This window comes from Nomascus leucogenys, chromosome 15 (assembly GCF_006542625.1).
Source record: "Nomascus leucogenys isolate Asia chromosome 15, Asia_NLE_v1, whole genome shotgun sequence".
In the NCBI taxonomy this organism is placed as follows: Eukaryota; Metazoa; Chordata; class Mammalia; order Primates; family Hylobatidae; genus Nomascus; species Nomascus leucogenys.
The window spans coordinates 34,586,378-34,608,035 of NC_044395.1; the positions used below are offsets into that span (position 1 = coordinate 34,586,378).

General features: G+C 36.6%; 1 protein-coding gene across 2 annotated transcripts in view; it reads right to left on the minus strand.

Moving 5' to 3' along the window:
* CNTN5 (contactin 5) overlaps positions 1-21,658 on the minus strand; it is a 1,343,728-nt gene that overhangs the window by 109,677 nt on the left and 1,212,393 nt on the right. The gene's annotated exons all lie outside the window — the stretch shown is intronic.

The window sequence follows — 21,658 nt, forward strand, 5'->3', positions numbered from 1 at the left end:
ACCATGTACCTCTCATTCATACAGTAGTTGAAATCACAGTGAAAACTCTATTTATTTGTATGACTATTTTACTAGTGGTGGCTTTCCTCTTTAGATTTTAGGTACAGGAAGGCTGGAATTGTGCTTGTATTTTTTCTCACTATTGTATTCCCAGGGCCTAGGGGACAGTGCATGGCACATAGTATGTTATGAAATAGATTTGTAATAAGTGATTGAATTAATAATTTTTATTAGCTTAACAGATTAGTATAATCGTTGACTTAATTTTTATACATGTTTTTACTTTTGGCCAATCAAAATCTGAGAAAAAGTAATATATCTGCACAAAATTACAGCATTATTCTGAAAGAAGACTCTAAATTTATGTTAAAAATAGGATTATATTATGCTGCTTTCTCAAATTTGTTAAATGTTACTAATTAGATATCCACCTTTCTATGCTGTTTTCCTAAACAAAAATGAATAGACTCTTAGTAACTTTCAAACTGTGATGAGCAACAGAATTTCTGGTATGTTTTAAAAAAAGAATGTAAATTTTATGAGCTGTACCCAAGAGCTACTGAATTTCAGCTTCTATGACTAGAGCCCCAGGATTTGTATTTTGTACAAGATGCCTAGAAAATGTTTATTTCCTCTGTATTTCAAGAAAAAATGATCTAAAGAAAAGAGATTTGTACAAAGAGTCAGAATAATTTTATTTCAGTACTATTTCATGCAAAAGGTTTAAGAAAATTTCTGAACCTCATTAAGTCTCAGTTTCCTTGCATTTTATAAAGAGAATGATAATGTCAACCTTATATCATTATTGTGAAAAATACATAGGGTAATGTATGTACAAAGTACTTTCTAAATGACAAATACTATTTTAGCACTGATTGGGCCTCTCACACTAGTCTGTAACTTTGACAATATCAATCTCAAACTGCTCCCTTTTTTTAAATCAATGAAAACAAGAACGCGTGTATCACATTTGATTTTAGCAAAATAAATGAGAAAATATGTGAAACATTCAAAAAGGAAAAAATGTACCATCGTTGGAATATTCAATAATCTCTACCATCTGGGGAGCTTATAATGGAATAGGGGGAAAATACTGAAATAATAATGACTTAATGCTCATCTATCAAGTAGAAGGCATTGTGCTAAGTGTTATATATTTTCTGTCTAATTTTTATAGTTAATTTGGTACTGATACCCCTTTTACAAAAATGAAAAGCAAAGCCTCAGAAAGTTCAGATAACTCACCTAAGGTAATGTCAAACAACGTTCCTTAAATGGCTCTGGGGTTTTATTCTGATTCTTATTTGCATACAAATATGAGCTTTAACTCCATGATATTCATTACTACATAAAACTACTTTACATAATTCAGCATAGACAGGATGTGTAGATTTCAGAAGATTAAAAATTATGAGCAGGGGCAAATAATTTTTTTAGTGATTGAAAATGAATTTCGAGGTAGCTTTTCTAACTCTGCATGCTAAAGATAAAGTAGACTTTGTGGTTGACTCCCTAATATTCACTCTACTTGTCTCAGTGTGGTATAAGGAATTAACCCCTTTGCCTCCTCCTCATTATATGAATGGCCTTGATTAGCCTATATCAGTCCTGCCAATCTCATGTGCCCCTGCTAAGGATTGGTTCAGGAAGCTAGGCCTACGCCAATCAGATCATGGCAATCTTCTTGTGATAGAGACTTTTTCAGGAGTAAGCACATTCACTAAAATGGTATAACCAGATGGTACGATGCATGTTTGTATGAAGTTTCGGAGAAATACACTAGCTCCTTCTCCTGTTGTAGTGAACAGGAAAGATTTAGCCTCTGTTATTCCTGGAAGTCAATCTGTGATTACAGTGGAAACCAGCCTTAGTGTAGGGCCAAAATTGTAGATGATGGAGTGGAGAGACAAAACAAACCTGTGGGCCCTTGCTTAAAAAGTTGAGCCACTAGATTAATCAATCAAAACACCTGCTTAACTTCCTGTCATGAAAATCAGTGGATTTCTTTATTAAATCAATTTGAGTTAGGCTTTATATTATCTACAAGTGGACACATTCTAAGCTATAAAGGATAACTGAGAAATCCTTTAGTTTATAAAGGATTAAAAGTAGTAATTTCTTATATTTTCTAAGACTGGTTATATTAGCATAAGTAACCTGAAAAAAAGATCCTCAATTATCTGATTATTCCAAATAAATCCATTAGAATTTAAAAGTGACAAATCAACTGGGAAAACTGACAGAAAAGCTAGCCGAAGCAAACAGCCAGATAGGTAAACACAATATGCAGTAAAATTTCTTAAATGATTGAAAATTTTCCTATAGGATAATGAAATTATCACTTTTAGATAGAAACTTGGGACTTATTAAAGATGTCCTATTATAACAATATATTCCTATGACCACAAAGTTCAACAAAGTATTGGAAATCAGAAAAAGAATTTTAGAGCAAAAACATCCCCATTTCACAAATCATGACTGAGTATTTTGTGTGCTCCCCACTGCTACCTTCATTTTAAGAAGGGCCTAAAAGGATTGTAGGAACTATCATGTGAAGATAGAAATAAAAAGTTAAACTTGAAAGTTTTGAAAGATGAAGGCTGAGTAGTTACCATGAAACATAGGTTTTCATTCAGCCCTTGCCATTTTCCAGTTAAGTGACTTAGGAATTCACTCTTGGACTCAAAAGGTTTGTTAGATATTGAGGCTGGAGGGATGAGTTTTTCAGTGAGGATTCCAAGAAAACAGTTGCTCTGGGCTAGCAGTTAAAGAGGAAAAAGATGACTATTTTGTTGGTAGGAAAAGGGAAGAAGAAGTAAACAAATATTCCAAAAGACTGAAAAATCTAAGGCATTTTGAAGAGAGGAGAAGCTGATGGCTTAAGTTTAATCAGGGAACCAAGAGTCCATAAAGGTGTAGGAAAGTTGGTTAAGGGAAGACCTTAAACACCATGTCAATGAGTTTGTACTTAATTATGTAGATAGAGGAAACCAGTATATATTTTTCTGAACTGGAGGTGGACTGAGACATTAGGCTTAATAAAGGAAAAGTAAATAATGAGACTGAAACATTATTCCAAAATTTCATACTTGGATAAATTGGAAGAATATTGGCAGAATAAAGGGAGAGTCTGGAGGAGGATCTCAAAAGTTTTCTTTTCAATTTAATAAAATTAATTTTGATTGAAAAACATTCTGATCATACTGAAGTAGAGGGGTGAGAAGATGCTATTTGGAGACTGAAGAGGGTTCAAAAGGTCAGGAATCATTGTGATGACTACATGATGGGGAATCAGTCATGAACTGAGATACTGATGAACAGAAATCAAAATCTATATGAAGTGAAAAACAGTTTTATTGGTGCTGAGTCAGTGCTGTTTCATTTGATTCTTTATGCCTTATGGTTTCCTCATGTGCAGAAACAGAAGTAACTGAGTTTAAAAGTTGGCATGAGAGGTACCATGGAAGTCAGCAATTTCAGGTAGGAATTTAATTAGGTATAGCTAGTGACCACACAAATTAGATGGAATCTATGTGACACTCAGGGCAAGGCTCCATAAATGAGAAGCAGCACCCAATGAAGTATATTAAAGAAGCTGTTGTCAGAGGTTTCCTGTCCCAAGGTGGAGATCAAGGTATACATGGCAGGGCTTCTAGGCCGTAAGTTAGGGCCACTGTAGCTGGAAATTGGGCAAGATTATAAGGTCCTCAGCTGGTTGATATATCAACTGATAGTATAGCAACTCCCCTCTTGCACATAAAATGTCAGTGAACACTGAAGCCTTTTGTTTAGATTTTCTAATTTCTTTGCTATACACTCCCTGTAGCCAGAATCCAGCATCTGAATCATTCTTTGCTATCTGCATTTAATTTTTAATATTTGGATCATGTTTCTTGTGAGAGTGAGTGTATATGTGTGTGTCTGTGTGTGCACACGCACTACAAAGAACAGGGTGAGGTGGAAAGTAGGATGCAGCGTGAGAAAATTCTGAAGGACTTACAGAGGTGGAAGTGCCAAGCTTCAAAGGGAATTCCTAAAAACCCTCTCCTACCACACCATTCTCAGGTATCTTACCCTTTTATTTCACGGTATCTGCTGGTTTGTCTTATTGACAAGTTATCGGACATGGCAATATATTTAATATTAAATGCCTATGATTATTGTTTATTCAATGACTGCTCCATATTCTTTCCATGTTTCCTCCTTTGTCTGATTTTTTTAAATGTAATTAGTCTCTTTGGGGAAAAGGGGTTACATATTCATTCATTTGTATAGTTAATGTGGTTTAGATCTGTGTCCTCACCTAAATCTCATGTCAAATTGTAATCCCTATTGTTGGAGGTAGGGTCTGGTGGGAGGTGACTGGATCATGCAGGCTATTTCTCATGGTTTAACACCATCCCCCTTGGTGCTGTCGTGGTGGTGAGTTCTCCTGAGATCTGGTTGTTTACACGTGTGTAGCAGCACTGCCATCACTCTCTTACTCCTGCTCTGGCCATGTAAGATGTGCCTGCTTCCCTTTTGCATTCCACCATAATTGAAAGTTTCCTGAGGCCTTCTCAGCCATACTTCCTGTAGAGCCTGTTGAACTGTGAGCCAGTTAAACCACTTGTCACAGGTAAGGTAGTAAACAAGATAGGGAAGGTGACTGCTTATGACTTTTAAAGAGAAGAAAGTCAATAAACAAGTGAAAGATAATTTCAGATAGTAACAAATGCAATGAAGAAGAAAAAGTGGTGAAAATTGGATGGGGAAGAGGTGGGCAACATTTGATAGGGAGTTGAGAAATAAATAAGGAGGAGCCAGCCAGCCATATAAACAATATGGGCAAGAGTTTTCCAGGCAGAGAACAGCAACGGCAAAATTTTTAAGTGTTAATGAGTATGGCAATTGGAGCACAGCAAAGAAAGAGGAGAGTGGAGGTGATCATGTCAGAAAGATTAGCAGGTGCCAGTTTATAGAGGGATTAGAAGGCAATGGCAAGGAATTTGGATTTTATTTTGAGTGTGAATCAGAAGCCACTGGATAACATATGAGAGAAGTCCAAAGAAAGAAGCCATTGAAACGATAAGGCAAACATTTGATGGAAGCTCTCAAAGGCTGTAGGACTGTCTTGGGGAAAATCTAGATCATTAAAAACATATGAGTATTTTTTCTTAGCAATAAGGTTTTGTAACAAATGTAAACTGTGATGCTTCAGCAAGTTACTTTTTCAATAGATTCTGTCAGCATGGTTTCAATGACAGTGATAGTTACTGAGGATCCTTTGCATGCTGGTCTCTTGCAGTCTTATTTAGAGCATGATTATTTTTCTATTTGCATTGTAAGCAAAAGCAAAAATTAAACCATCCTTTCCCCACACAAGCTTTATACAAAGAAATTTAATGACATTGATCCTGATAAGTATAATTTGTGAATATGTGATTGTCGTTTGAAGACTTGAACTCTGATGCCTTCATTTTGTATGTAGCTCTGTAATAGGTTCAGACTAGTGAGTTGTGAGCCAAAATGACTTGTGTCATTTTTGGCTGAAGCTTTTAATTGCCAGCGTAAGACTCTCTAGAGCACTATGTTTAAAATGTTTATTTAAAATTTTTTTTTCTTTTTATAAAAACAAACACTTCCTGGTCAATTATCACAAACTTCAGGTGAAAGGTAAATTAACCAAGATTTCCAGGCAGTAAAGTAGACATAAATATTTAATGTAGTTTTACATGAGTTGAAGTTGTAGACACTTGCAGACACTTTATATAGTCCACTATAAAAGTAATGCTGTCCATCCATCGAAGGTGATCCTTCTGAAATGGAAAACACATATTTTAGGATGTATTTTTACAAACTGGTAAGAATAATTACAAATAGGTAACTTGTTTATTTAAAACTTCAAGCAACCTAGATGCTATCCTGAAATTTATTTATTAAGCTACTATTGCATAAACACTAAGAACAGATGAGCTAAAGAAATCCTGTAGGAAAATACCATATGAGGTGCTAAAATATGGAAAGTACCATGTTTGCACAAAGTTTTCTATAAATCCAATATTGGGTTTACTGTGAATGCGTCATTAGAATTCTGCAATGCAGACTAACATCAAGAAAATAAAGTGTGGCTATATGGACTTTTACATTTGTTCAGTCTCACTATTCACTTATTAATGATTAATAGATATCCTTGTAACTTATTTTCACAAACCTATCACAGAATAAATTTGAAATTGTTATTTCCAATGACACACTAGGACAACACATTCATAAAGTCATTCTTTTTAAGACGGGTGCACCCTCGACAATATATGGGTAAACTCTAAGTAGGGCACTTTAAAAAATATTCTTCTTCTGCAGTATAAATTTGTACTTGCTTTATTTATTTAGATTCTCATGATTTTTCTGGAAACCAACATGATCTTCAAGACATGTTTCATGATAATGGAAATAAGCCAAAGTTGACAAACATGTATCTGGGCTCATTAATTTTATATTTAACTAAATGAGCAAATCAATATTCTCCTAAGGACTTGAAAAAGAATGAATATTACACACTAAGTGCTTAACTTAGGCAATGACTGATATATAGTGGAGAAAGAACTGTCAGTTGTTTCCCAATAGCTACTAGCTTATGCTCTGAGGATTTCTGCTCTACAACTGTAGGAAGAACATTTACCATTATGCAATGTGCCATTGGAGTTCAGCACAGACTGAAAGATGACTGCTGTCATACGGTGACAATGAACTTGGTACTATCCCGATGCCACCATCTAACTCATTTGGAGAAATGGAGACAGTGGGCTATTGCAGAAGCACTTAAATAGAGCAGTCCTGGTGCCTGGTGGCGGTGGGGGGGGGGGTGTGACAATTTGTAACAGATGTTCCATATAATGGATGCATTACAGGGAGAGTGTCTGTAATGCAGACTATCTTGTTCAGTGAGGTATGATTGATGCTGCTTATTAGCTTGACTTAACATCTGTGAGCTGAAGTTTTGAGACAAATATGTGAGCTTTGATTTACTGATTCATACAGATCAGGTGATAAAACATCTTTGAAACAGTGATTAAGTATTTCAAATGAAGTTTACTAATAACAGTTCTATTTCTTGAGTTGGTATGAAAGAAATAATTATATGAATCAATAACCTCTTGAGCAAAACATATAATTCAAGCAGACTTGTTTTATGCCATCCTTTTTTGTGATTAATGAACATTTAAATTAACCAAATCAGAGTGCTGACAAATGAGAATGCTGACACTTCAGTATAATTACCCTATGTAACCTGCAAAATATTTCCTTTCCTTGAGATTTTGTATGTTTGTCCTAGAATGTTTTACAGTTAAAGACAATTATAGAATAACTTGAAAGTCATTCACACTATTTGGTTTTATTGTTTAAAAAATCTGAGTATTTTATTTGATTATTGTATTTTGAAATTATTTTCAAATCTTTTAGTGTCCTTGATGGTGTTTTGAAAGGGTTTCTACTCTTTATTATAATTTTTGCATTGCTTTACTGTCAACTGAACTGAAGGTATGGCAAAGTCCTATGTAAACATTCACAGAATGCATATTTACATTTTATAAATATTGAATGCTGCGATTTAGCTCCATTTTATAATAAATATTATTTTATGTGATATAAAGCTGATGACTATTACATAGGCATATAGTGATGATTATCACTGATATGAAAGCAGTACCCTTGAACTATGACCTCTAAATATGACCTGGTCTACACATCTTATCTAGAATGAAATATAATTTACATATTTAACTTTCTTTTTGCTCAATTATATCTTCTTGGTGATTTTGTTTAACTAGAAGCTCTTCAGTGTTTACTTCACACATGAAAACTTCCTCAGTACACTAAGATATCCATTACATTTTGCTCAAGGATGAGTGTCAACACAATGGAATCTTTAATGATATAAATAGATGTTAATATGTGCAACCAACTTCAGGAAACTAATGCAAGATTTCATCAGCTCAGTTAACTGAATATACTGAGACGGCCCTAATGGTGATTCACAGCTTATCATAATGACAGCAAACTGACAGAGAACCCAATTATACCAACGTGCCAAGCTGATTACATGTTCAGTATTCAAATACCTGAGGAAGGAGAGGTAGTCAAAATGCACTCTGTCACCACGAGAATGTATTATCAAATTGTAATTAAATAAGATGGACACAACAATCAGAATATTATTGGATATTTCTGTCAATAGATAATGAGCTCAGACCACCTATTGGAGAAATATAGACTATTTCCCTTCTATGAATACCATAAAGAACAATGGTTCAGCTATTTAATCTTAAGGGACATGGAAATTCTTCCTAGAGTTGAGAATATCAACAATATCTACCAGTTACCCAAAAGCAATTTACTGTTTGAAATCTCATTTCATTCTTTTATGTATACCAGAAAATTAAATATTATTTCCCCCTCTTCTTTCTTCTTTTTCCTCTCCTCTTTCTTCCTCCTCCTCCTCTGCCGCCTTCTCTTCCTCCTCTTCCCCCTTCTCCTCCTCCTCCTCCTGCTGCTGCCTCTGCTTCTCCTCCTCCTCCTTTTTCCTCTTCTCTTTCACCTTCTCCTTCTTTCTTTTTTTTTTTTTTTTTGACAAGTGAGGAGATTAAGTCCAAAAGAGGTAGGATGACTTGCCTGATTATTTAGTTAGTGCCAGAGTGAGAATAAAATCCCATCCTGGGTTATTTTTCTAATGCTATACTGATTGGTTGGGTAAACAGATTATCAGGCATTTTAAAAATTTTGAGTCATTTTTTAATTAGACTACTGAAATTCAACTAATATTTACTAAGTATCAGCAATAGACTAAACCCAGTGCTAAATATTCTGGTAATCCAAAGACGTTGATTCTACATTTGCAGCAAAGATACAAGCAGACCTTTTCTCCACTACTTTTTGCTCACCTTGAATTTATGCACCTTTACTTTTCCACTCCCATAAATAACCTGAGAATTACCCTTTATATCTCTTCTTTACAATGCCTACCCATTTTGAATCTTGTAGAGGTTTCTTTCATAATGCACTGTTTTTTCTAAAGCTAGGAACTATTTTTCCCCTGTCTTCCTAATTTGTTAGGTACCCCAGCAGATTCATAAGTTTCTAAAGGTAAATTTACTGATATACTCAATACAGAGTAGAGACCTACATACTCATGACAGCCAATCTTTACATGTAATGTTCTATGAAATCAGATTTTCCCCATACATACTAAGCAATAATATTTATACATTTTAGTTTTGCAAAATGAAAGAGGAGAAAAATTTATTTGAAAGATTTTTAACCAAGAGCAAGCCTTTTTTTTTCTCGGCATTAACAAGAATCATCTGGTGTTCAGTTTCTTCCCCCCCACACTTTCACCTCACTTGCTGTAACTCATTAGAGAGCTAATTGTCTTTGTAATTCCAAATTAAGGAGTACTTAGTGAAACGGAGACATTACCTTCGCCAGGTGTTTGGGAGGACAAAATTCAATCTGCAGTAAAAGTCAGCAAAAGTTTCTTCCAATTAACGCTAGTCCTTCCTCTGTTCAATCTGCATGGATTTTGTATTGTTCAGTGATCTGGGACCAGACTACATCGTATGTGGTGTTATACCAAGTCAAGAAAATAATTAAGAATTTAGTATTTTGGAACACAGACTGAAATAAAATACGATTGGGGAATAGAGACTAGAGTGAACTTACCAATTTTACTTTTGTCGTCTTAGGAGATGTGACCAGTCACTGGGTTGCCTTTCAGCGTAACTTCTACTTGGAACTTGAGTTCTTTCTTTCTTTCTTTTTTTTTTTTTTTTTTTTTTTGAGACGGAGACTTGCTGCCCAGGCTGGAGTGCAGTGCTGCGATCTTGGCTGACTGCAAGCTCTGCCTCCCGGGTTCACGCCATTCTCCTGCCTCAGCCTCCCCAGTAGCTGGGACTAGAGGCGCCCACCACCACGCCTGGCTAATTTTTTGTATTTTTAGTAAAGATGGGGTTTCACTGTGATAGCCAGGATGGTCTCCATCTTCTGACCTCGTGATCCACCCACCTTGGCCTCCCAAAGTGCTGGGATTACAGGGGTGAGCCACCGCATCCGGGGGAGTTCTTTCTTGGTGACCACATTTGGGTTGTCAAAAACAGGCCATATGAACTGTATGTTCCCTAAAAGGCTGTACATTCCAGGCTTTACCATTGTAGGAGATCAGTGAGAGGGGTGAGAGAAACTATAGGGAAAGGAGCAGGCCTTCTGAAAGGCCGGAAGGCTCTGCATAGCTTTGGGGGAGAATAGCTGAAGGCAATGCAGGCAATCAGAGGAAAGGCAGCTACAGTCGGGGAACTTACAGGACCATGTCAGCTAGCGGAGACTGAAACACACAAAGCCAGAATATTGGCTGTGGCATTAAAGCCTCGTAAAGTGAAATGGGAGAAAAACCCAAATTGTTTTCTATGCTGAGAGCCAGGTCATGTGAAGCAGGAATGCCCCAATAGTAAAGACCAAAGTCACTCAGGAAGAGAACCCCCTTTTATATGCCCCCAATGTAAAAAGGGGAAACATTAGCAAATCAATGCAAGCCAAAATTTGATAAAAATGGCAACCCCCTAAGCAGTCAGGTGGGAAACTTCATGAGGGGCCAGCCTCCATGTCCTGTTCCAAACTGGGGCAATGCCAGCGGCTTTCCTCGGTCAGATGGAAGGCCCACAGTCCTCTCTCTCAGAGCAGCCACCTCTGGGAGTGCAGGACTGGACTTACACTGCCCCGATGAATGAGTGCTTAAAGGAGTGTGGGGGAATTTATCTTAAACAGGCTTGTTTATTTATGTTGACCAGAAACTGACCTTTGATCATCCGTGCAAGTGACGTTCCCTGAACGGGGAACAATAAATGTTAATTACCTACAGTTTATATGGACTCCAGGTTTTTGGCATTGTGCCCGCACTGAATAAAAACAAGCAGCTCCAGCTTCTCAGGGCTCCTCTCTGGCCACTAGAGTCAGGCAATCACCTAGCTGCTCTTACACTGCATACCTGTGTCTAAGTACTCATTTCATTTAGGCCAGGATCTGTGGGACAGACCCGGCAGGTGGTGCCCCATGTGAGGAATGCTGCAATGCATTGTGATGGAACCTTCAAAAATGAAAGTGAAGTGAGTGTGCAGTAAGTAATTGGTACCCACTGGGGATTTCCAAGTTTGAGGGCATTCATCATGGGACAACAGTATATAAAAGTATTGAAACAGCTGCTTAAAGCTAGCAGAGTCTTGGTCTCTGAAGCCCAATTAAGCCACCTAATGCAAACTGTTGTTTTTCCATAACCCATGGTTCCCAGAAGAAGGCACACTAGACCTAGAGCTCTGGGAACAAGTGGGAAGAAATCTTAAAAGACATAATGTACAAGGGCAATGGGTCCCAGTAATATCTTTAACATTATGGGCCTTAGTTAGGGCTGCTTTGGCCCTGCTCTACACAAAAGAGCCTAAAAAGGGAGGGGAGGAAGAACCATTATCTACCTTACCGCCTCCTCCTCCTCCCTCAGCATGCTCCTCGCCCTCTGCCTCAGGGTCAGAGAGCAGCTGCCTTCAGCTATTCTCCCTGAAGCTATGCAGAGCCTTCCAACCTTTCAGAAGGCCTGCTCCTTTCCCTATAGTTTCTCCATCACTCTGACTGATCTCCTACATCACATGACAGTAAATTACTACTCAGTATTCAACAGGCGTGCCAAAGCAGTCTAGGTGACAGTCACAGGAAACAGAATGTGTTCAGAAAAAAAGTCTGATTTTAGATGTGTCTGTACAAAGTATATGAATAAATGGGATGATTTTTCCAAACAATTCAAACAAATGAACAGATACAATGTACTTCCAATATTTTGCCTAATATTGATGAGTTTAAGACCACCTTTTTTAACATTAAAGGCCATTTTGTTTTGTTTTCATGACACTTGGTATAATTTACAGATAAGTAGGCAAAAACAACAAATATCAAAGAGTTGAAGAATTTTAGCAATGGGAATGGTAAGGCATATTTTCAGGCATGTGGGAGTTTTGGTTTTGCCCCAGAATTGGGGCAATTGCAAAAAATTTTAAAATGAGAGAATAAGAAGAGATTATGCAGAAATAAGTCTATCAGTGCTCAACTTTCCTGGTGGCATTTTGTCCAGAAGTCCTTCTTTTTTTTTTTTTTTTTTTTAAGTTCTGGGATACATGTGCAGAATGTGTAGGTTTGTTACATAGGTACACACATGCCATGGTGGTTTGATGCACCCATCAACCCATCTTCTACATTATGTATTTTTCCTAATGCTATCCCTCCCCTAGCCCCCAACCACCCCCACCTCGCTGGCAGGCCCTGGTGTGTGAATGTTCCTCTCCCTGTGTCCATGTGTTCTCATTGTTCGATTCCCACTTATCAGTGAGAACATGTGGCGTTTGGTTTTCTGTTCCTGTGTTAGTTAGCTGAGAATAACGTTTCCAGCTTCATCCATGTCCCTGCAAAGACATGAACTCATCCTTTTTTACAGCTGTGTAGTATTCCATGGTGTATATATTCCACATTTTCTTTATCAAGTCTATCATCGATGGGCATTTGGGTTCGTTCCAAGTCTTTGCAATTGTGCATAGTGCTGCAATAAACATACGTGTGCATGTGTCTTTATAGTAGAATGATTTATAATCCTTTGGGTATATACCCAGTGATGGGATTGCTGGGTCAAATGGTATTTCTGGTTCTAAATCCTTGTGGAATCGCCACACTGTCTTCTACAATGGTTGAACTAATTTACATTCTCACCAACAGTGTAAAAGTGTCCCTATTTCTCCATATCCTCTCCAGCATCTTTTGTTTCTTTACTTTTTTAATGATCACCATTCTAACTGGCATGAGATGGTATCTCATTGTGGTTTTGATTTGCATTTCTTTATCGACTAGTGATGATGAGCTTTTTTTCATGTTTGTTGGCTGCATAAATATCTTCTTTTGAGAAGTGTCCATATCCTTTACCCACTTTTTGATGGTTGTTTTTTTTTCTTGTAAATTTGTTTAAGTTTCTTGTAGATTCTAGATATTAGCCCTTTGTCAGATGGACAGATTGCAAAAATTTTATCCCATTCTGTAGGTTGTCTGTTCACTCTGATGATAGTTTCTTTTGCTTTGCAGAAGCTCTTTAGTTTAATTAGATCCCATTTGGGCATGGGCAAAGACTTTTTGACTAAAACACCAAAAGCAATGGCAACGAAGTTCTTCCTTTCTAGCAAAACCCACAGCACCTAGATAAGAAGTCCCACAAGATGTTCTGAGGAAGTAGTCAGTAGAATTTACTATTTTGGATGAATGGCAAGATATGGGCCATCAGAGGAAGTTCAGACTTTTCAGTAAGGTTTGTGGTCATTTAGGCCAAGGTGTAACATAGAAAGTCATTACTAATACTATTGTCTCATGGTCATGTGGTCAAAGATTAGGTACTTTTAGAGGATTTGTGAACGTGAGACCTATCCTTAGAGATATTTGGTAATGAAAAAGTGCTGTATTTACAAGCTAATGTAGAATATCTTCATTCTTTCTTGGGCTAGCAAATGATGACAAATCCTTAAGTTTCAGTAAGTATACCATCTTGATAGAAATTCTCTGATTCCTAGGCAAAGTTTGTCACTCCATTCTCTTGTTTCTTACGGTACTCCTTTCTTTCTTCCTCCCTTTTACCCTACTCTTTCCCTACCTCTTTTTCCTTTTTTTTCTTTCCTTCCACAAACATGTATTAATATTTTTCTGGAACTACAATGTATCAGAAACTAATTGGTTCTAGGGGATATCATGATCAATGAAATTGAAACAATCTGGCAATTGACAGTGGAAAGCAGTATAGTAATTTAAAATGCTGGTCTGCCTGGAGTCTACTCACTATTCTTCTACTTGTTAGTGACATTCAAACAAGTTCTTAAACCTCTCTGTGACTTTCTTATCTTCAAAATGGAACTAAAAATAGTACCTCTTTCATATTGTTTTTATATGATATGCTAAATAAAGTGAAATAATATAATATGGAGCCTTTAGTGTAGTGCCTGACATATAGGTAGAAACTGATAAATGTTAGCTATGTTTATTATTAGTAATGAAGCTGATGGTCAGAGAGGAAAATGTGCTGCTTATACATGGGTAACAGCACATCTCACATTATGCTGTAAAAAGATGTGTTTCTCCCTAACATAAAGTTGTTCATGTTTAGCTAGATCATAGCACGATGCCTGCCACATACTATGTGCTCTATAAATGTTTGATGAGTAAGTATTGAATGAACGAAGGGATAACAAGATTAACATTAAATGACTTACACAAAGTTATACAACCAGTAAGAGCTTGTGGGGATGTGACCCAGTCTGACTTAAGAGCCAAGGATTTTCTTAAGATTGCACACTACCTTTCATACAGAATTGCTTGCATCTCTCCACCTACCATAATTTGGTTATTACACCAATCATTCCTCTGAACTTGCCCTTGCCAAGGCCATCATTTACTTCCAAGTTTCTTAATTCACTGGTATGTGAATTGGTTCATATCTTACTTGGTTTTGACACTGTTGTCCATTTTCTCCTTCCTCTATTTCTCTTGTCTCTTTGTCCCTATGATTTATATTTACTTGGGTTTTCTCATAGTAGTTCTTGGTCTCTGACAGCAACTTCACATCTCCTTTGCAAATTCCTCTTCAACGTTAGTGTTTCTCAGCATTCCATTCCAGCATTTTCCCCTTCCTATTCTTCACAGACTTTTTGTTTTGTTTTTTGGTTTTTTGAGACAGTCTCACTCTGTTGCCCAGGCTGGAGTACAGTGATGCAATCTCGGCTCACTGCAACCTCCCCGTCCTGGGTTCAAGCGATTCTACTGCCTCAGCCTACTGAGGAGCTGGGACTACAGGTGTGCAAAACCATGCCCAGATAATTTTTGTATTTTTAGTAAAGACAGGGTTTCCCCATGTTGGCCAGGCTGGTCTTGAACTCCTGACCTCAAGTGATCTGCCCATCTTGCCTTCAAAAATGCTGGGAATACAGGTGTGAGCCACTGTGCCTGGCCTTCGCAGGCTCTTTAATTTAATTCCCACCTGACTTTAAAATGCGAACAGTGCTCAAATGTAGATGTCAAGGCCAGTGTTTCTCTCCTGAGCTCCACAGCTACACAACTATTTGCTTACTGGATACTTCTCTCTGGAGAACCCTAAATGTTATTTCTTTACTACCAATCCACTTATCTCCACATCTTTCTGATTATATAAATGTGATCATGAATGACTATGATTGCATAATGATTCTCTATTAGGGGGACCACAAAATTTATCATCTAAACCAGGGCAATTTTGAGGATAAAGGGGCCTCATTAATAACTACTTTGACACTCTAAGTATAACTTAGAGCTCTGTTACTCTAACTAGAGTATACGGTGTCCCTCTGATGGGCCACTCAAGCATTACAATTGGCAATCTTCTTTGCCTTCTCGTTCTCATTTTTCATAACCAGTGGGCCATCAAGTTCTATAGATCCTGTCTCCTTCCTATCTTTTGAATATATACACACCCCTTCCTATCTCTATTATTGCCTTTTATAAGACCCTTCTTATTTCTTGTCAAGATTACTGTTATTGTCACATCTGCTTTATTAGCAAGCCACTAGTCACAGTGTCCTCTAAAACATTCTACATTTTCCTGAATGGTCTTTGTAAAGACACATCTTATCCTGTCCCTTTCCTGCTGTGATCCTTTGATGGATATGCATCACTTGTAGCATAAGAGTTAAACTCCTTCCCATAGCATCACAAAGCATTTATTCCAATCCTGTCCAACCATGTCTCCCTCTCGCACTCTAGAACTGTTCTGGCATGCGGTAAGCACTCACTAAACAGTGATGAAATTGGATTTTAAAATATAAGCCCACACACCAAGAATTTATCTCCACAAACTTACACAAATGTGAAGTGACTGTATTTTTATATTAGGATGGATGTGTAAGAAACATAGGTTAAGTCTGTGGGACAAAATATAGTGAAATACAATTTCATCTTACAATTTATAAATCCAAATATGTATTATATAAAACTCAGTTGATTAGAACTTTTCTCAAATTTGAAGAGTGAAGTCAGAATATTTGTTTCAAAATGGCAAAATACTCCCATCAAGAAACCTGAGAATGTCTCAGTCAGTTGATGGAAATATCAGTGCATAAAAGAGTCTGGCTTTTGGCAGGCACTCAGTATTTGGGGGAATCAAATACAAGAGATTTAGTTTGTATTGGTTGGTTGTCTGTATACAATGACAATCCATCTGTTTGCTCATTTTATATTTGCAGATATATATGTACATGCATGCAAACTGCTTTAATCATTTTGGCCAGTCAGATCACTTCAGGTAACTATTACTTCAATGAGCCAAACTAAAGCTGGTGCAGAAAATCTGAACATCTGATGGACAAAAATATGTTACTTTTTTGTCAGTTTAAGAGTTCTACAGGTTAGCAAGCAACCATATGAAAAGCATAAGAGAAAAGAAACATCTGCTTTTCAGTGTCTAAAAGAAATTTTATAAGTGTCAGTCACACTAATTAGAGAAAGTCTAAGATAGAAAAGTGATTGGTATAAGCTATTTAAATAATCCCATACAATAATAGCAATAATAGTGATCTAATATTTTTACAATAGTGCAGAATATTCCAATAAGAGATAACATGAATGAAATTAGCTTTTCTTTAAGAGGAAGGACATTCTATAGCTGTGTTTTACAGTTTTCAAAAATATTGAAAAATAATTATGTTAGATGAATAAGTTTTATTCTTCTCTAAAATATTATTTGCAAATGTATTTAGTATTAATATTAACTAGGATTAAAAAATTATACTGAAAACATTTGTCATTGTCTTTTTGACTCCAAATGCCAGCATATTAGCAAAACAAGCTTTGCTTTTCATAACTACTGGATTTTGTCTTTTTCACTGGAGACTCTTTTGAGTTCAAATCATTACTCAACCATGTGAAGGCTTATGCACTCTCCAAGCACAATAGGCTCTTATATATTAGATCAATGATGGAAAAGGAAAACTATGCAACCTCTATGCTCCGAAGATGTTTGTGTTGAGTATTTGCGCATTTTAAAGCTTGGAAACATTCAGAAGTGGCCATATGCTAAAAATAGACATTTACATCAATTTAGAATCTACTTGGATCACAAGGGTAGTGCAGTGAGAGATGTGAAGATACAGCACATTAATACTGCTTTAACTCTCAAATAAACTAACATTATATTAGAAACATGCTCAAGGTTTTCACTGAGCTTTATTTTCCCATTGCATTTGGGAAAGTGATAGTACTTGCATCTTTTCCAAGGGCATAGGCAGAAAACTCTCAAACTTTTCTCTCTTGCTAGTGAGAATCACTAAAGATTAGCGCTTGGACAGAATTTAGAGATATTTAATCAAAGGTTCCTAAATTAGTTTCTATCCAGGTAAAAACTGGTATCTTCAGGTTACTTTCAACCATTTGAAACAAACAAACCAATAATACTTTACAACTAGCTAAAAGGTAAGTTAGTTTTGATGTTGGCTGGAATTAAATTATATAGTTTGGTAACATTATCTTGTGATGATAGAAGGCTTTGGCTGGGATTCAAAGAGAAACATAAATTAATGATTACATCAACGCAACGAACAAAATCTTTCAAAATATGACTCATGGGGTAAAATAAATATTTTGTGTGTGTGTGTGTGGGTGTGTGTGTAAAAAGCTAATAAACCACTGATGTAGGCTCTGATATTCTAATTTTATAGATGAAAAAACCTTACTTTGTTGTGATTTGCCCCCTCTGTTTGCTAACATGCTTTTATTTCTGTAGATGAATATATAACTAGTTAGGGCTAGCTTCCTGGGTGTGTGAGCTGTGCAGTTCAAGATCTGCGAACTTCCAAGTTCGGGGCCCTGTGCTTAGGTTAATGCCTTTCTGTCACGGTCTTGAAATTATTAATAATTTTGAACAAGGGTCCTGTGTTTCCATTTGGCATTGTTCTTCACAGATTTCATATCCAGCCCCACAGCTCTGCTTATGTTTTATCCTAGTCTTTCACTATTTCCTCTGTGAGACTGAGAATGTACCCAGGTGAACTTCCATGGTACATCACACCCTAATTCCAAAGGCACCTCACACTGGAGGACTAGTGGATGTAGAGTCGGCCAAGGGCTGAGACCTCAGCTTCCTCATCTCTCCATTCTGAGTGCCGACTTCAGTGCCTGACACAGAGCAGGTGCTGAATGAATAGGTGGGTGAACAAATGAATAGCAAATTATAAGCAAATACCTGTAGACTTATTTTATTGACAAAACGGTCAAAATTTTTATGATTTTAGTTTTGCAGTTAGAAGTGGCTGAGTTGGGAGAGAGTAAAGTTAGATATTCAAGGAAATAAATAATTATTGGGAATAATAAATGGAACTGAAATGATTGGACAGATGAAGGAAGTTCAATTGAAAGACAGGTTGGGCCGGGCGCAGTGGCTCACGCCTGTAATCCCAACACTTTGAGAGGCCGAGGCGGGCGGATCACGAGATCAGGAGATCGAGACCATCCTGGCTAACAAGGTGAAACCCCGTCTCTACTAAAAATACAAAAAATTAGCCGGGTGCGGTGGCGGGCACCTGTAGTCCCAGCTACTCGGGAGGCTGAGGCAAGAGAACTGCGTGAACCCGGGAGGCGGAGCTTGCAGTGAGCCGAGATCGCGCCACTGCACTCTGGCCTGGGTGAAAGAGCAAGACTCCATCTCAAAAAAAAAAAAGAAAGACAGGTTGAAATCTGTTAGGAATAGGAAGTGATAGGGTGGGGTTCAAGGTGGATGGTTAAAAGCAGTTAGACGTCTCCCAACAAGTGACATCCTGAGCTTAAATCATTCATTTCAAATTCAACTATTAATACACTTTGGATTCATCATGTAAGTTGTAATTCAGGAAGTGAAAATTGTTCAAGTTTGAGGAAAGGCTGTGTATTCAGAAGGACTCGAGAGATTATTGATTATTCTCTGACTATTCCCAGAGTTTCTTGACCTACTGTTTTGTATTAAGAAGCAGAGTAATACAAATAGAGAAGTTGTATGAGAAAGTGAATTTTTATCACTACTTCTGAATAGAAAGATCATGCGTCACTCCTAGTTACCCTAGCTTAGCTAAGCACATCTTTAAACAGTTTCCTACCCTTATAATTACTTTGGAAAACATACTTCTAACATTAATTTCTATAAAATAAAATAACAAAAAACTAATATTCCTTTCTCCAGAGTCTTTTACTTTGTGTTTGATCACTTCTGATATTGTCTGGGAATATCGGTTCTTGACAATTTGTATATCCTCGTCAGTGAGATTATCTCTTACATATCTACCTCCCTTTCCTTAATAGCATGATCGAGTTCTACTCATCTTTAAAAAGGTTCCCTACAGCAGTATTTAGTCTTGGTTTCTCTATTGTTATAGCACACTTAAGTGGTTAAAATGGTGCACAGATGTCCAGGTGTGGCTTTAATTTCCTTTTATGTTTCAGCAAAATAATTTTTTCTAACATAGTCATTCTATTATGGTTCTCCAGATTACGCATGGTGCTGTGATAATGCTGGTTCACTGAATATTAAATTTGGGAAAGCAAGTGACTTTATGCTTCAGATAATTATTTATGAAAAAAGCAATCTTTGGAGAAAGGTGATCATGGTGGAATAGAGGTGAATAATGGCACTGACATTCACAAGCAAAATGAGGCAAAAGTGCAAACTAGCAGTTGAGGAAAAAATAGTCCTTGAAGTAGTGAATGGGGAGAGTATCAGGGAACATTACTACTCAGAAGCACTCAGATTCTAAACAGGCAGTGATGAGGCCATGTGGCTACACACCTGTGCTCCAATTTAGTGTTCATGAGGGGCAAGGTTGAAGAATTGCAGGATTTGGTAAAATGTATAAAATAATTTTACAGACTATCTCTCATGGGAAGGAAGACAATAAAAAAGTCACTCCCATCCATCAAAAAGAACATAGATTTTTTCCCTTAAATTTCCACTGAAATAGAATCATAAGAACATAATCCTTGCCATCCAAGCACGTTCCTTGTGATGAGGACATTGAGCAAAGTGAACTGCTCAGCCAATCTACTTTTAGTATTCTACTAAAAGATGAATGGGGAAATTGTTTTTACTATTCCCATCTCTCTGTGACACATATTTGAATAATTGTACTTTAAGTATTCTGCTGCCAGAATTGTAGCCATCATCAGAAAAGCTCCATCTAGAATGCTCAACTTTGTTCCTGTGGCATATACTACTAGAATACCATGAGTTTACAGACCAACAAATGGAGGAGTGTGAGAAGGGAGACTGATAGAGTAAAACTATTTCAAATTTTATTTCGCAAGCGAACATTAAAAACAGCAATATTCAAACATCAAAGCTTATTGAATTACCAGGAGCTGTAAACTTACAAAAATTTCTTTAAAGAGAACCAGAACTCTTAGTTCAGTGTTTAAATCTAAGACTCACCAGGAAGAAATGACAAGATATTTTTACTAATTTTAGAAAAGTAACGCAAATATATAATAGAAAAGTGGTGGCTTGATCAAACTCACTTCAAGTGAAAGCTTGGGCTGAATGTTACATGAATATTCAGACAAATAGCAACCTGTTTGAAATTGCTATTGAGTATAATCCCAAAATTTATGCATTTTATCATCTCCTAGGCATAAAGCCAAAGGCTAAAAGCACAGAACACGAAAGCTGAACCTGAATTATATTCTAAACCCTGTTGAGTTTAATTTTACTTACAAAGCAGAATGTTAGTTTGCCACTTAAATTTACCCCCTATAGTCCAGTAAAAATACCTGGTTTCTTATCAGTCTCTAAATTGTGATATTCATTTGGAAAGCTCCAATTTTAAAAGCTTCATTCTAAATCACTAGGCAAGTGCAGACAATAAATATACATAATCTAAAGCAGATCATAGCAAGAGGAGAAAGCAATTTTCTATGAATTTGACTGAGTGTAGGGTTTGCGGTTCCATGAGTCTTGTAACTTGAGAAGGCACAAAGAGAAATTTTTAGCTAAATGGAATAGAATGTATTAAAAGGATGAATACTTTAAAAAGTTGGTGTTTTATAATAAGGCAACACAGACATACATGCTAGATATAAATTTGAAGAAAAGATCAAGTAGCCTTCTGAACAGAAACACACAAAAAATGAACAAACTACCAATCACCCAGATAACACACTTCTTTAAAAACAACATTTTACTTGAACCAATGATGGATGCACTACCAAAACCCATATACATTTGATGATATATATATAACTAAAACATAGAGATGATGAGGCTCACTCTGTGCCTTGTTTACTGTTCAAGATTTTTAATATTTAAATTGTAAGAGTCCAGATGAATAAAAGACCAGTTAATCTAAAATATAGTTTCTTGCTATAGATGATAATGTTTTTATCTGTACAGACTATACAAGGGATCTAAGCATGCAATACTCATACTACTCAAAATATAATTGTATAAGATGAAAAATGAAGAGGTACTTGGTGGGATCTTGGTAATGTTCTGGTTATTACTTTGAATGACAGTTATGTGGTGTGTTTACTTTGTCATTGTTCATTAAGTTATACATCTGTATGCTTATGA